Source organism: Camponotus vicinus, unplaced genomic scaffold (assembly GCF_025532165.1).
Source record: "Camponotus vicinus isolate PSW18456_S1 unplaced genomic scaffold, iyCamVici1.0 SCAF_1, whole genome shotgun sequence".
Lineage (NCBI taxonomy): Eukaryota > Metazoa > Arthropoda > Insecta > Hymenoptera > Formicidae > Camponotus > Camponotus vicinus.
Genome location: NW_028141945.1, coordinates 18,813,354 through 18,830,527, shown reverse-complemented (window position 1 = coordinate 18,830,527; position 17,174 = coordinate 18,813,354). Strand labels below are relative to the sequence as shown.

Genomic DNA, 17,174 nt, shown 5'->3' with positions numbered 1-17,174 from the left:
GTACAGCACGATAATATCGATATCGATAGAGGGATTAATGTAAAATAAAAAATAAGATTCTGCAGTGAGCGCGATTGTGTTTTCCATACGATAGTAGTTTGGACATTTTTCTTCCTCAACATTTTGATATTAGAATTTTCGTCTCCAAATGATCTCAGAAATCTATCATTAACGACTGATTCGTTAAGTTTGGGACACCCTGTATATTCACTGGACGATATTTTATTTCGAAGCGTTTTTACACTTCTTTATTCGATATCGGTCCTCGGGGAATTTCTATAGAAAGCGCGGGAGAACGTATCATTGTGTTGTAACTTTCACAAAATGCGTGCAACATATTTAGATATCGTTATCGCTCTAAATGAAGCTTGTAGCGGGCGCGTAAACGATGCTCCGTTAGAAAGTGGAGCGACGAGACGCCGCGATCGTCCGCAAAGTTGTATTCCGCGAGGTGAGAGCGAACCCCTCTCTCCTCCTTCCTATGAAGGAAACTCGTTTGTCCTTTTCCATGTTCCGCGAGTCTCGGTTTCCGTTTTTTACGAATGGAAGAAACGAACACGCGAAAACACACGACCGTTTCTTAACTTATGTACGTGAAAAACGATCGACGAAAAACGATCGAGCTTGTCGGCTTGTCTCGAAACAATAATAAATTACATTCCGAATCGCAAGGCTAAAACTTGGGAAGGATATAAGTTACGTATATAAGATATTTACAGAATAAAAGATTATATATTTGTAAAAACAGGTAAAAAGTGATGAAATAAATATATTGCATGCATTATATAAAATTTTATAGACATACGTGTGTGTTTTGTATACATTACAGATTTAGAAACATAAAACAAAATTATTGTACTCTATTTTTTGTCGCTATTACACTCTTTATTAACTATGCAATTTTTTAATGTGTGCGAGTTATAATAATCTCAATTTTTCGCTTGGACTTTTGGTTGGAAAGGGGGGCAAATTCGTTCTCTCTTCTTTGCAAAAGGGACTGTATTCTTCGTTGAAAGGGCATGTTAAATGTATAAAACACGAGATGGAAGGAATAATGTATAGATAACGTCATATATTCCAATATTGGCACTTTATAACGAATGAATTAAATTCGTCGCTCTTTCATCGCTGTGGAAAATGGAGCGATAAAAAAAAGCAGAGCTCTCGATATAACAATATTTGTATAATAAATTTATTATACATATATATTATACAGCCCCGTATGTGTAACTTTTATACATATATAACTAGCAATATTTTTATAGCGGTTTTTTTCTTCATTTGCCGCGCGGGAGAAAATATCACGACTTTTCCCGCGTTTTCCGGTCTGCGTTCGCCAAGAAAATCCGATAGCTATAACTTTTCCCTCGCGCTGCCTCGCGGAAATCCCCGGATCTTAAACATTTTTATTATAGCGAGAACGATGGAGTCCTCCTCCTCGTCCAACTCCTGCGGCGAGCAGGATGACGTATTGTCGTGTGAAGTCGTTTGCTTGATTTATCTACCTTTAAGCAACACGCGCCGTTCCATTCAATCTTGCATCCGAACGTACCAAGTATTCCTTTAAAAATGCTAGAAGCAGCGTTTTATTTTACATTTAATATATTGATCTCGCGTATCATTATTATTAAAATATTTTTAAATTGATATAAAACCCGAAGGTGTATTTTCCGATAAATTTAGAGTCAAGCTTTTTACTAAAAATTTAATTAATTATTAAAAATTTATTTAATTACTAATGACGTATCATCAAAAAATCGATCATGTAATTTTGACATTTAATTTTTTAATATTAAATATTAAAATATTCTTAAATTAAAATATTCTAATTATTATAAATAATATATTATGCAATATTCTAAAATATTCTAAATATTAAAATATTATTAATATTAAAATATTTTTAATATTAATATTAAAATATTCGGTTTATTAATTATTTTACATTCAAATAGAATGAAAATAACAATATTCTCGGATGCATTCGTCAAATAATTTTGAGACATTCAATTTCTTAATATTAATATTCAGTTTCTTAATTAATTTATATTCAAATAAAATAAAATAAAGAGCTGATATTGTCGAGCATCTCAGTACTTTGCTGTCGAGAGGATTGAAAACTAATAAACAGCACTTGTTCCGACATAGTTTATCTGATCGGCGTCATTCGCGCGATATCAAAATCAATCGTTGCAATCGATAGTCCGCAAAAGTTCGCGTTGGACTTTATCGGCGTTCTTAATTAGGGGGCTTATCCCTCCTTAACATCGAGTAAGTTCGCCGACCTGCAAACTGAATGGATCGCCCGGTGCACCGGAATGGACGAGGTTGAAGCACCTCGATCTTATTCTCTTGAGCTGACTTAGGGAAATTCACAAAGAGAGAGAAAGAGAGAGAGAGAAGAGGAAGGAGGAGATAGCGAACTTTGCTAAAGATGCACTTTTAGCGGTTACGCGAATCGATGCTTTCATAGCAGCTGTACCAGATATCACTCGTAAAAGGAATTAATTTTCGACATTCCCAGTCTTAACGATTTTCCATTGATTTAATTTTACCATATAAATATATATGTACCTAAAAATTAATACCTAAAATATATCTAAATAATATATCTAAAATATACACCTAATAGATAGGTAGATATATTTATTTATTTCTTGCCTTTTGGCATTAAACATTTTACATAAAATGTGCATTGCAGACTTTATAATATACAATGTTGTTTCTTATCCTAAATAATTATTTCTAGATTGTCTTTAATAATTTCTTTGATTTTATTCTCTTTTCTTAACCTTCGAATTTTCTTCATCTAACTAATTCTTTCTTCCTTTTCTCCTAAAATTTGATTCATTCTTTTATTATTCCTCGTATCTTCTGTACAATTTGTTGCTAAATGCTCTAATGTTTCCTTCTGATATATTCTACACAGTTTCTTCTTCAGTTCACGCCAACATTTATTCCGGAGTTCTTCGTTTTTACATTTAAATCTCGCTTTGATCTTTTGAAAATCTTTCTGACCTTGTTTTCTTAAAAATTCTGGTATTCCTATTTTATTCTGTTAGGCTTGTTTTTGATTATTTACATCCCTTTCACTTACCTTCTGTACTATTTCGAAACCTTTCTCTCTTAATCTTTTAATTTCTATCCCGGACATTCCATTTTTTTGAAAATACATTTTTCTGTCTATTTTCCATCTGTTTGAGCTTCCCTACTTTTTTCTATTTCTTTAAAACATTCTATCTTATTGTTCGATTTCTCCCTAATTTTTTCTTTAAAATTAACAGATCTTTTTCCTGTCTCTATTCTTAAAAGTTATCTTTTTGTTTCTTTCCTAGCAATATAACTTGGTGTAGTCTAGTCTAATCCTAGCGTTTATTTTATATATCTATTCTGGTACCTTTCTAGTCATCATTCCTTTTATCTCCAAATATTTGCTCCGTACATTAAAATACTACATACATTCGGATCCTTCTCCGAAAACCTCCTGCGAATTTCCTTTGTCCTATTCCCCATACCTGCTTCATGGCATACCTAACTTTTTTTAACCGTTTCTTTAACATGTCTTTCTGTTATTTCTTTGCAACGTACAATCTAAATACTTAAAGTGACCGACTTCTTCTATCTCTATTCCATCCCACAGCCATTGTTCTCTTTTCCTTCCCCTTCATTTTTTAAAGGTTATTATCTTCGATTTTTCTGCAACAATAAGAGTTTTCTTTTCTTTTCTCCTAGCATTTTTTCTTTCATTATTTCTTTTTCTTGTGTTGCCGACTTTATCGTTTCTTTTAGTTCCTCCCACAATTCTCCTGTTTTTTTCAAATCTTCGAGTTTCTAAAATTTCCCTGAAATTCTTATCTTAATCTCTTCCTCTATCTATATTTATTGTTTGAGATTTCTTTCTTTAAAATCTTTCCTAAATATATACCTAATAAATATACCTAAATAATATATCTAAAATGTATATCTAATAAATATATTTTTATTAAAACTATTTTATATGAATTTCATTTAATATGTATTTCAATTATTTATTACTATCGAGGGCAATTTTTTTGTAAGAAGAATCGCCTTTCGTCAAATTATTCTTTTTAAGAAAATCGCTAAAATCATTTTATTGCTAATTTACATTTCGTGTGATTTTAATTGAATATAATTTTTGCGTGATTTTGTTCACTTTTCCATCGCTATTTTCTTAATTTTTCTCGAAGAAGCTAAAAGAGATTTACGGAATGAATAACATGTGTGTAACGCAGGAGAAGATTTAAAACTTGGAAAAAAAGCTTGAATACTAAAAAAACACACGATAACGTAATTTAATCGGAGACATGTTCTCAGTCTCCCCGTCCCCCTGTTTCACAATCTTCCGATGCGCACGTGCATGCTATAATAATATACGCGTGCACGTGGAGTGCAAGGTCTTAGCATTGATTTCGAACAGCAATATTGCAGTAAATTGCACAAGCTCAGTTCTCGTTCAATGCCAATGCATGTGTCTGTCGTTGATTTAACAACGCTTGATGGAAATATCGATTTTAAATTTGTCGCGATTGAAGCTTTGAATCTTTGAATCTTTGAATCATGTTTCAGTTTCTTTGTAGTTTGTCCGAGTTTTATTTCGAAAATGTAAAGGGTCAGGATTCTCTTTTAGAAAGAGGATAATAAATAATATCCCATCTCGTTTAAGATACAGACTTACAGAAATTTTTTTTAGAATTATTTATTAATTTCGAGAAAGACATTTCATAGTTTATCTTCTCTCGAGACACTGCGGCTTAATTGCAAACACAGATTACTCTGCACACGGAATGCCTTGCATTAATTTCAACTTCGACGTTACTGCAAAGTTGCGCGCGATAGGACGACTTCCTTGTCTTTTAAAATCCTGCATATTCATGTTAGGGTTAACCCAACAAGTTCTCTCCAATGGCCTCGGCAATTAATATCCATTTGCGCTGGAACGCGTAACGAGTTGGATGCGAAGATGTCTTTTTTTTCGCTTGACGTACTAACATCTGGAAGTTAGAATACATAAGGTGTCCCGAGATTTCGCGCTCCTTCGTGTCGTCGAGGATTTTCAATCGAGAATTTTCGCGAGAGAAGAACGTTTTACAAGATTAAAAATTCAAATTGGAGTAAAATCTAGAGTCTTTACGAAGATTAAGATTTATATAAATTATTCAAGATTTATAAAGTATCAATTAAGACTCAAGGAAGATCAAAATAGAATCTACAAGATTAGAAAGCGATATGCTATTTTTTTTTCGTTTTTGAGATGGGACGTGCTTTGATTCTTGATACGATAAAAAAATATTTTCATTTCTTATGTAATTTAAGCTCCGATTATATAAGTGTGAAATTTTAATCAGGATAAAATTATGAGGATTTTTTTAGTATAATATATAAACATGTAATTTCACTTCTTGAATATTTATTTGAGGATTATTTCGCGCACGCAATGTTTATACTTTGTTTTATCAGATCTAATACTTGGGCATAGATCCGATACACCTTGTATAGTTAACCCGACGCATTCCTAGAGCGTATGCTCGATGGAGACTGGTACTGCTCGCAGGTGCAAGAAACACGAAACCATCTTCATCGCGTGCCGTGCGATCGCGTTTCTGTAAACTAGAGCCACCACTAGAGAAAGACAGAGAATGATCTTTTTGCGTTTCGAATTCATTAGCTCGATTGAATTAATCTTTCTAACTTTGTGTTTTTTTCTCTGGCAAAAATCCGAAAATCACAGAAAAGAAAATAAGAATAATCGACAAAAATTAATTTCTACAGGCAAAACAAATTCGATGATTTAAGTTAAAAGAAGTCGAAAAATATATTAATCGAATAATCTGAATTAAGAATAAATTATTAAATTATTAAATTATTATCAGACAATTATTAAATTAATATCTAATATTAATAATTCTAATATTATATATATCTAAATATTATATTGTGGTTGTATGAAAAATTTACAATAACAGTGCTCAATTAAAAATGCCTGCAAAGAAATTAATGTAGATCGTTATATTTCTTCTTGCTATAAAATTACGAAAATATTACGCCTAATAATCGAGAAAAATCTTTTTGTAATTCGCAAGCTAGCAAACAAAAATCGACAGAAATAATTAATATATATTACAAAGAAATGCGAGCATATTCCTGTATCATCGATATATCGCGAGCGAGCATTTCTCTATTCACATGGCTAGTGAATAGAACTTCCATATCACGACACGTGACAGCGAGGAGTACTTTTTCGCGCGTTGCGGAAAAAGGAGAAAAAAAAACATCGAGCGGAAACCGCAGTTCCGAAAGCATCGCGTTACGTTTTTTCGCGAATCGATTGAATCTCGATAGCGAAACACGCTATTCGCGAAAACGTTTAACTGACGGGTAACGAATCACACGCAAAACACACGCATCATCTACGTAAAACGTAGATATAAAAACATTTCTCCAACTGGACGCAAAATCGCCATCTGATAACCATAAGTCGCACGATATCATTCAAATTTATTCTCATAATTTTATTTTTATTTTTTATTTTTTCATTTTAATTTTATTTTTTATTTTTCTCATAATTTTTATTTTTTTTTTTAGTTGTCATAGTACATTTCTCCTTGCTATAAAACTAAATCGATGGAAAGAACTAATATAAAATTAATTTATTAATATTAATTTATGTAATTTATTAATTTTAATACATGTCTTGAAAAAGAATTAAGAAAAAATTATATATGTTCCACAAATATTACTCTCATATGAATCATTCGACAACATTCATCATTCGATAATCTTACATGAATCATTCTACAATACACTTTCGAAATATCGATTAAATATGATACATGTGAAAAATAATTTTCAATATACTTTCTCTTTTTTTTCTGACTCATATTTTAGATATTATAGATCTCTATCATTTATTCCGGATAAATTGACGTAAATTTCTCCATGGTTAATTACAACGCATATCGAACGATAAAACATGGGGATGGAGTTTTGCGTGAACCCCCGTTAACTCGTATCGGGGTTAATTTAACCGAGCGACTAGACAGTCCCCGCAGGCGGGCCTCGACCAACGTCGATGGAGCGAATTCGTACCAGCTGCCGTCGAGCAGGTGATGCTGCAGCTGCCTACGAGCACGTCCTCCTTGGATCCCCCATTCGTCCTGGACCGCTCTCGTCCTGGATCGATCGATGGTCTCTTCTCTCCTGCCGAAAAAAGTAGCGCCGGCAGAAACGCCGCGCGATCGATCGCTCGCTTTAATTGCTTCGCCTCTCTTCGAGATGCTCCAATCAAGACATCTCTCTCTCTTTCCCTCTTTCATAAGATTTCTCCTTTCCATTAAAAAGGAAGATAAAATAAAATAAATATTCAAAGTATTAATAATTATGACAAATAAAAAAGTTAAATATTTGATAAAGGCAAAAAATTAAATTACACATATTATAAATGCCGAAAATTAAATTAAGTATATTAAATTAAATATATTAAATTAATATATTAAATACAGAAAATTAAATTAGATAAATCAAAATATATGATATACAGGGTGGGCCATTTTAATCTATGCACCCAAATTTCTTTGTACCTAAGACAGATACGGAAAAATGATTCAGACAAAAGTTGTTTGGTTTCAAGGGGGCCATAAGATGGTATCATTGGTTTGACCTTGAAGAGTTATTTGAAGGTCACATGAAGGTCATCTTCAATTTCTTAAATGGAACCTACTATTTGTCATTGCATATTCTTGTAGCTTATCTCGAGAGCTTTCCAAAACACTATAATTAAGTACTTTTTTGTTAAGTACTTTTTGAGTTATGAGGCTTGAAATAATTTCTTAATTTTACATAAACCGTAAAATATCTTGTAAAATATTCATTTTTCGATTATCTTACCTTAATACTTTTATGTACAAAATAATGAGAGGAATCAATTGGTGTAAAGAAAACACATAGTTGTTTTTAAGAAAAAATATGGAATTGTTAATTGCAAATTACATATTTTTTCTTCAAAACAACTATGTGTTTTTTTTACACCAGTTGATTCCTCTCATTATTTTGTACGTAAAAGTATTAAGGTAAGATAATCGAAAAATGAATATTTTACAAGATATTTTACGGTTTATGTAAAATTAAGAAATTATTTCAAGCCTCATAACTCAAAAAGTACTTAACAAAAAAGTACTTAATTATAGTGTTTTGGAAAGCTCTCGAGATAAGCTACAAGAATATGCAATGACAAATAGTAGGTTCCATTTAAGAAATTGAAGATGACCTTCATGTGACCTTCAAATAACTCTTCAAGGTCAAACCAATGATACCATCTTATGGCCCCCTCGAAACCAAACAACTTTTGTCTGAATCATTTTTCCGTATCTGTCTTAGGTACAAAGAAATTTGGGTGCATATATTAAAATGGCCCACCCTGTATATAGGAAATTATAAACATAATATGTGTAAAAAACGGAAATTGGGTAATAAAAATTCGTACTGTGATTATTAATATTATATTTAATTAGAATTCAATTCATAATTAATTGCTTGATTAATTTGTAAAGTAATTTTGCTGGCTTTTTTCAAACTTTTCTGATTCGACTGCGAAATCGCACGTTATCTTTCAGTCTGAAGTTAAGCCACCTACACGAGACGGGAAGTTGTCGGAGTATGTGTTCTTGGTATTTCCGGCGTGACATAGCTTCTTCCCTTCCCCTCTGGCTGCCATTCCCGCGACTTTGGAATCTTTCAATTATCTTTCTGCAGCTCCAGAAAAAACGTTTTTCGCTTTCTCTCTAGACAAATAATCACGAGTTTGACGTTTACTAATTTTCCAATACATTGTCGATATTTGTTCGAATAATTAAAAATGTCACTGAGAAAACGATTATCGATCATCCTTTTAAATGCAAAAATTTTTGTATTTTCGAGATAAAATTGCGTAAAAATCTCGTTGTGAAAACAACAAAAAAAGAAGGAAAATGTTTTAAATATATTTTTTATGATTACTCTCTTTATTTTCCTAATATAAAAAATATTATTATATTTGCAGTTAATTTATATAATTGTATATACAGTTTTTATTACAATTTTTATACATTATAGAAAAGAAAGAAAAGTTAAAAACTAGTTCTGTAAATTCTTTTTTTTGACGCTTATCTTAAAATATGATAAAAACTCTCTTAATTAATCAAAACAATAATTTGGCGAAAATTTTTGTAAACAAAAATATTATTAGAAATCACTAGAGGGACAGAATTTAATTTTTAAAGAACTTTAATGAAAGAGATTATTATAGCTAGATCGTCGGCACGATGAGAAATGTATAAAAACCGAATCGTAAAGGGGGATAGTTGTCGTTACTGAATAATGTTCAGCGATGGAAATCATATAAAAGCGCGAAAAAGCGTGCATTCGGCTCTCGTGGGAGCTTCGATGGTCGTTTGATCAGAAAGATTTAATATCGAAATTCGGACGCGCCGCTTTCGCGGTTGTCGTTATAAGCGCGAATCAATCCGGGAAACGCATTGAATTAGTTCGTCGTCGTCGGCGAGCGAAAAAATTTTACACTCGCTCCTCACTCGCGGTTATAAACGCGAGCGCGTTGCAATATGAATGTTATTTGTGTTGTAATATGAATGTCATACGCGCGACACACACACACTGATCTCACGATTGGCAAAAATACGTTATGATCCTAGGGATAATTCGCTTGATCACCCTTCTGGTTTGCCTCGAACGTTTCGAATATTATATTTTTTCATTAAAATGTATTAAAACTACAGTTAAACAAGAATATCGGTACTATAGCAATAATAATTATAGCACAATATTATAAAAAATTATTACCAATATAAAATAAATGACATCTTTTATATCTGTAATTATATTTTTTTAAATTTCTTTTTTTCAATTATTATTTTCATTATAAAATATATCTTTTTTATTTATTATTTTATTTATTATTTTATTTTTTATTTATTTATTAATTATTTTACTTATTATTTTATTTTATTATTTTTTTTTATTTATTCAATTTTTCTTATTTACGTGTAATACGAAACAATCATTTCTTAAAGAAATTAGCTCATTTATAATTAATTGTTTTTTTTCTGCGAGATTTTAAAATGCCAGAATTTGAAATTCTTCTCCCGAATCAGCCCTTATGGCAACGAGAAAATCTTTAATGTTTTGTCCTTTATTCCTATTTTTTTTTTACCTTCCGCCTCGTAAATCGAAAAGTAAAAGTGGTCGTCGAAATAGTATTGTTGCTGTAAAATGGCTGTTTTGTCGCGTTAGATTGCTCACGGTTAACAAACACAAAAAAAGAAAAAAAAGAAAAGAGAAAATAAAAAGCATGATCCGAAAACAAAAAATCGGTGTATACCGATGCACCAGTTGTAGCACAATGCACTTGTCCATAAATTCGGTAACGCATTGATTCAATTTTAACCTCTGTACATTGTTAGCAATACCTGTTGACAATCCTAATTATTAACGGAAAAATAATATGATTCTACCTGAAACTTGGAAAGCGAGAAGCGTTTCGGCAATACTGATATTTTAAGAGAATTTAAAGAGAATATTCTCTCAAAAATTTATTTCAAAAAATATTTTATATTTTATATTCTAATAAAAATTGAAAATTCTTACAAAGCTAACGATATTTATTTTAGAAAATCTCCATAAATTGTATTTGAAGAATGATGTGTCATGTACATTATGTATATTGTAATTAAATATGAAGTAAATTTTGTTACCAATTTTGTTACAAAATTTGTTTAAAAAAAAAATAACCATTTTGTTACCAATTTTGTTATTAATTTTGTTACAAAATTTGTTACAAAAAAATCTTGTTAGCAATTTTGTTATAAAATTTGTTACAAAAATTTGTATAAAATACGATATTCATTTCACTCAAACTCGTTTATGCATACGTGTCTAGTGTGTTTATCATATATTTCTTATTCGCACAATTTTGTTATATTAATTTCTCTGATATATATTATTAATATTCTCTCGCGTATAAAGTTATCGCGGGTCGTATACAGGGTGACCCATTTTAACTTAGGCAGCCAAATAACTCGAAAAATAAGCAAGATAGAGAAAAATGTTTTAGACAAAAGTTGTATGGTTTCGAGGGGGCCATAAGATGGTATCATTGGTTTAACCTTGAAGAGTCATTTGAAGGTCACGTGAAGGTCACTTCAATTTTTTTAAATGGAATACCCTATATATTTTTGTACATTCTTGTAGCTTATTTCGAGAGCTTTCCAAAACACTATAATTAAGTACCTTTCCGTTAAGTACTTTTTGAGTTATGATGCTTGAAATAATTTCTTAATTTTACATAAACCGTAAAATATCTTGTAAAATATTCATTTTTCGATTATCTTACCTTAATACTTTTACGTACAAAATAATGAGAGGAATCAACTGGTGTAAAGAAAACACATAGTTGTTTTTAAGAAAAAATATGGAATTGTTAATTGCAAATTACATATTTTTTCTTCGAAACAACTATGTGTTTTCTTTACACCAATTGATTCCTCTCATTATTTTGTACATAAAACTATTAAGGTAAGGTAATCGAAAAATGAATATTTTACAAGATATTTTACGGTTTATGTAAAATTAAGAAATTATTTCAAGCCTCATAACTCAAAAAGTACTTAACGAAAATGTACTTAATTATAGTGTTTTGGAAAGCTCTCGAGATGAGCTACAAGAATGTACAAAAATATATAGGATGTTCCATTTAAAACAATTGAAGTGACCTTCACGTGACCTTCAAATGACTCTTCAAGGTCAAACCAATGATACCATCTTATGGCCCCCTCGAAACCATACAACTTTTGTCTAAAACATTTTTCTCTATCTTGCTTATTTTTCGAGTTATTTGGCTGCCTAAGTTAAAATGGGTCACCCTGTATATATATATATATATATATATATACAGGGTGAGCCATTTTAATTAACGCACGCAATTATTTCGGAAACAAAGCATTTTAGAGAAAAATGTTTCAGACAAAAGTTTTATGGTTTCGAGGGGGCCATAAGATGGTATCATTGGTTTGACCTTGAAGAGTTATTTGAAGGTCACATGAAGGTCACCTTCAATTTCTTAAATGGAACCTACTATTTGTCATTGCATATTCTTGTAGCTTATCTCGAGAGCTTTCCAAAACACTATAATTAAGTACCTTTTCGTTAAGTACTTTTTGAGTTATGAGGCTTGAAATAATTTCTTAATTTTACATAAACCGTAAAATATCTTGTAAAATATTCATTTTTCGATTATCTTATCTTAATACTTTTATGTACAAAATAATGAGAGGAATCAATTGGTGTAAAGAAAACACATAGTTGTTTTTAAGAAAAAATATGGAATTGTTAATTGCAAATTATACAGGGTGACCCATTTTAACTTAGGCAGCCAAATAACTCGAAAAATAAGCAAGATAGAGAAAAATGTTTTAGACAAAAGTTGTATGGTTTCGAGGGGGCCATAAGATGGTATCATTGGTTTGACCTTGAAGAGTCATTTGAAGGTCACGTGAAGGTCACTTCAATTTTTTTAAATGGAATACCCTATATATTTTTGTACATTCTTGTAGCTTATTTCGAGAGCTTTCCAAAACACTATAATTAAGTACCTTTCCGTTAAGTACTTTTTGAGTTATGATGCTTGAAATAATTTCTTAATTTTACATAAACCGTAAAATATCTTGTAAAATATTCATTTTTCGATTATCTTACCTTAATACTTTTATGTACAAAATAATGAGAGGAATCAATTGGTGTAAAGAAAACACATAGTTGTTTTTAAGAAAAAATATGGAATTGTTAATTGCAAATTACATATTTTTTCTTCGAAACAACTATGTGTTTTCTTTACACCAATTGATTCCTCTCATTATTTTGTACATAAAACTATTAAGGTAAGGTAATCGAAAAATGAATATTTTACAAGATATTTTACGGTTTATGTAAAATTAAGAAATTATTTCAAGCCTCATAACTCAAAAAGTACTTAACGAAAATGTACTTAATTATAGTGTTTTGGAAAGCTCTCGAGATGAGCTACAAGAATGTACAAAAATATATAGGATGTTCCATTTAAAACAATTGAAGTGACCTTCACGTGACCTTCAAATGACTCTTCAAGGTCAAACCAATGATACCATCTTATGGCCCCCTCGAAACCATACAACTTTTGTCTAAAACATTTTTCTCTATCTTGCTTATTTTTCGAGTTATTTGGCTGCCTAAGTTAAAATGGGTCACCCTGTATATATATATATATATATATATACAGGGTGAGCCATTTTAATTAACGCACGCAATTATTTCGGAAACAAAGCATTTTAGAGAAAAATGTTTCAGACAAAAGTTTTATGGTTTCGAGGGGGCCATAAGATGGTATCATTGGTTTGACCTTGAAGAGTTATTTGAAGGTCACATGAAGGTCACCTTCAATTTCTTAAATGGAACCTACTATTTGTCATTGCATATTCTTGTAGCTTATCTCGAGAGCTTTCCAAAACACTATAATTAAGTACCTTTTCGTTAAGTACTTTTTGAGTTATGAGGCTTGAAATAATTTCTTAATTTTACATAAACCGTAAAATATCTTGTAAAATATTCATTTTTCGATTATCTTACCTTAATACTTTTACGTACAAAATAATGAGAGGAATCAACTGGTGTAAAGAAAACACATAGTTGTTTTGAAGAAAAAATATATGTATAATTTGCAATTAACAATTCCATATTTTTTCTTAAAAACAACTATGTGTTTTCTTTACACCAATTGATTCCTCTCATTATTTTGTACATAAAAGTATTAAGATAAGATAATCGAAAAATGAATATTTTACAAGATATTTTACGGTTTATGTAAAATTAAGAAATTATTTCAAGCCTCATAACTCAAAAAGTACTTAACGAAAAGGTACTTAATTATAGTGTTTTGGAAAGCTCTCGAGATAAGCTACAAGAATATACAATGACAAATAGTAGGTTCCATTTAAGAAATTGAAGGTGACCTTCATGTGACCTTCAAATAACTCTTCAAGGTCAAACCAATGATACCATCTTATGGCCCCCTCGAAACCATAAAACTTTTGTCTGAAACATTTTTCTCTAAAATGCTTTGTTTCCGAAGTAATTGCGTGCGTTAATTAAAATGGCTCACCCTGTATATAATAACTTGCAAAAATTGCGGCGAAGGCAGACACGGCCATAAATCGCTTATTACTCGCATAACCGAGCGCGTTCCGCGGAGACTCTGTAAAATATTCGCGGTCTCTCTCTCCGCTCCTCTGTCCCCCGTCATCCCCGTCGTCGCCTTAATGTCCCTCTCGTCGCATCCAACGTCGCGCGTCGTTCAATTGACTCTTACCTGGCGACCTACCTGGCTGCCGCGTCGGCGGTAACCTTGACGCGGGCGAGCAGGGGCCGACCAGTTCTCCGCGATAAATGCTCGCTCGCACTTGCACGTTCCATAATCGCGCCGTAAAAGGTACAAAGCAATAGTGTCAAGTCTGCGCGCGTCACGCGTTGCACTCGGTGCAGGTGCAACGCGATCGCGATGCGCTCGTGCTCGGGCCCGCATCGCCGGTGCAGATGCAAATGCGAAACCGCGAAGGCTCACCTGTGCACCTGTGCGTTTATTGTTACATTGTATCATTACGCTACACGTCTCTCGCTCTCGTGGAATTTTTTTTAAATTTATTCGACTGGATGGCGAAAGAAAGTACTACAGGGTGTCATTTTTTTCGAATGTATGTAGAAAGCAGAGAAAGTAAAATAAAATATCTTTCAACAGAGACATTTAGCAGTTATTGACTTACATATGAATGACAATCAGAGATATTTTTATTATTTAATAAATGCTTTTAAAAAATAAAAGAATATTGACAATTTCTTAATGATATTTTCGAAACAAGTTTTTTTTCCGGAAAAGAATTTTTAAAGATATTTTTGATATCTTGCATACTGTTAAAGAATTGAAACAGACTTCAAATCCCTTTCATGATGAATGGCATATGGAAAAATTACTTAAAGTTTTTTACAGTTTTCGAAAGAGAGATTTAGTTCGAAAATATACTGTCATTAATATTGTCGACATTATTGACTTATCAAATGATAAAGATATCTCCGATTGTAAATAAAACTGCTCCATATCTTCTATTAGAAGATATTTTACTGTTTGTCTCTCTGCTCCTCTAGATTCGTTTAAAAAGAACAGCTGATTAATTTCAAATTCCCTGGATAAGATTTTTTCAGAATCCCAAAGTTCTCTAAATTTGGCGTTTAAGAAGAACAGCTGATTAATTTCAAATTCCTTGGATAAGATTTTTTCAGAATCCTAAAGTTCTTTAAATTTTGCATTAAAAATCACAGCTGATAAATTTCAGTAAATTCCCCAGATAATCCTTTTAAAATCCTAAAGTTTTCTAAATTTTACGTTTAAAAAGAACAGCTGATTAATTTCAAATTTCCGGAATAAGATTTTTTCAGAATCCTAAAGTTCTCTAAATTTTGCGTTTAAAAGTAACAGCTGATTAATTTCAAATCCCCCGGATAATCCTTTCAGAATCCTAAGTTTCCTAAATTTTGCATTACAAAGCGCGATACTTTTTAGAGCATTGGTATTAAGGTTGAGATTAGCGTAATTGGAATGTTCTTATCTCGAAGCGAGGTGTTACAGCAGCGCGTCCCTTCTTGCGGCGTAGAAGGCTAAATATCCGAGAACGGGGTTGAAGGGGCGAAGTCGCGGTGACGGTGACGGCAAACCTCGGCTTGGATGGGCGAGCTCTAATAAAGCCGAAAAGCGAGGCTCTCTCGCAGCTTCTCTTTCTCTCGTCGCTGCGAACGCACGATTGTGCAGGTTATTTGCGGACGGCGGGAGCACAACAGAGCCGAGAGGCCACAACGTCGTTTCGCGCACATTGTGTGCCGCCCCAACAGTTATACAGGGTGCGCCTGTAATTCGGGAGCGCCGTCGAATCGGCGATTATTTTTATTCGTAATTCTCTTTGATGTTACATTGAAATAATAAGTAAATATAATGAATAATAAATTGACTAAATAAAAAATTAATAAATATATTTGAGATAATAAAAAATAAAATTCTATTTCAGTAATTGTGGGAAATAAATAAATCACTTGGAACTGGAAACTCGAGAAATTAATTCCGAAAGCTGCAACACATTTTTTCTATTAATTCGTGGATTTCGCGAAGGAACGAAAATCGCTTTCTAAGATTCCGGAAGATGTCGAGAAATGCTCTTTTTAGAAGGTAATTTTTCAGAACGAAATTATTTATGAATGCCAAGTTCGAGTTCTGATTTTTATTGCTCGAGAATGTTTAAGGTCTAATTAATTGGAGTTTCTCATACGCGATGTAGGCTAATGACGATATCTCGATATAGAATCGGTTTCGCGGATCCCACCGTGTATATAAAGTGTATACATGGAGGGAAAAAGCGAGCCACGTCGGGAAGCAACACCGTAACGGCCACTGGCCTTCTTCGCCGTTCTTTATCCCTCCACTCTTGGCTTCTTGATCTTTTTCTTTGTCCTCTCTTGACGATACGGACGCTCCAATTTCTACGATTCATTCTTCAATCAAACAGTATTTCTCAATTTGCCGAATTCGTATATAACTTGTAGAGCTATATATTTCTCTTCTTATTCATTATTTACAATCACTTTTTCCCTCATAAAAAATACACATTAATAATTTTCTGTTTTAAGTCATTAATTTGCACCTTTTTTATCTCTTATGTATTTTATTTTAATATGATTGTAACTGTACATACATAATTTTGCCGAATTTATTAAATTTAAAAAAATTCATTTATTTTTAATTACTTTTTATTTTCCTTTTTATCAACGATATGTATCTGTGCTATAAGATTGAAAAAAATTAATTAATAAAGATAGTAGTGTGTAATTCGTTTTCTACGATTTCCATTACGTCTCTCTTCTTTACAGTATAGTTTTCATTTCATTTTTCTAGAGTTTCGCGAAATATACTATTAAATATTTCGCGAGACGCGGAGCATTTGCGTTTTCGCGCTCGCGTCGAGTCCGGACGAATAGGAAAGAAGGTCGGTTGCGAGTGCTTTCTCTTTCTATCTCTCTTCCCTTCTCACGCGACT

General features: G+C 32.0%; 1 protein-coding gene across 2 annotated transcripts in view; it reads left to right on the top strand.

Annotated features, from left to right (window-relative positions):
- Positions 1-17,174, top strand: part of LOC145959279 (serine/threonine-protein kinase NLK-like) — a 143,842-nt gene that overhangs the window by 1,846 nt on the left and 124,822 nt on the right. The window lies entirely within an intron of this gene.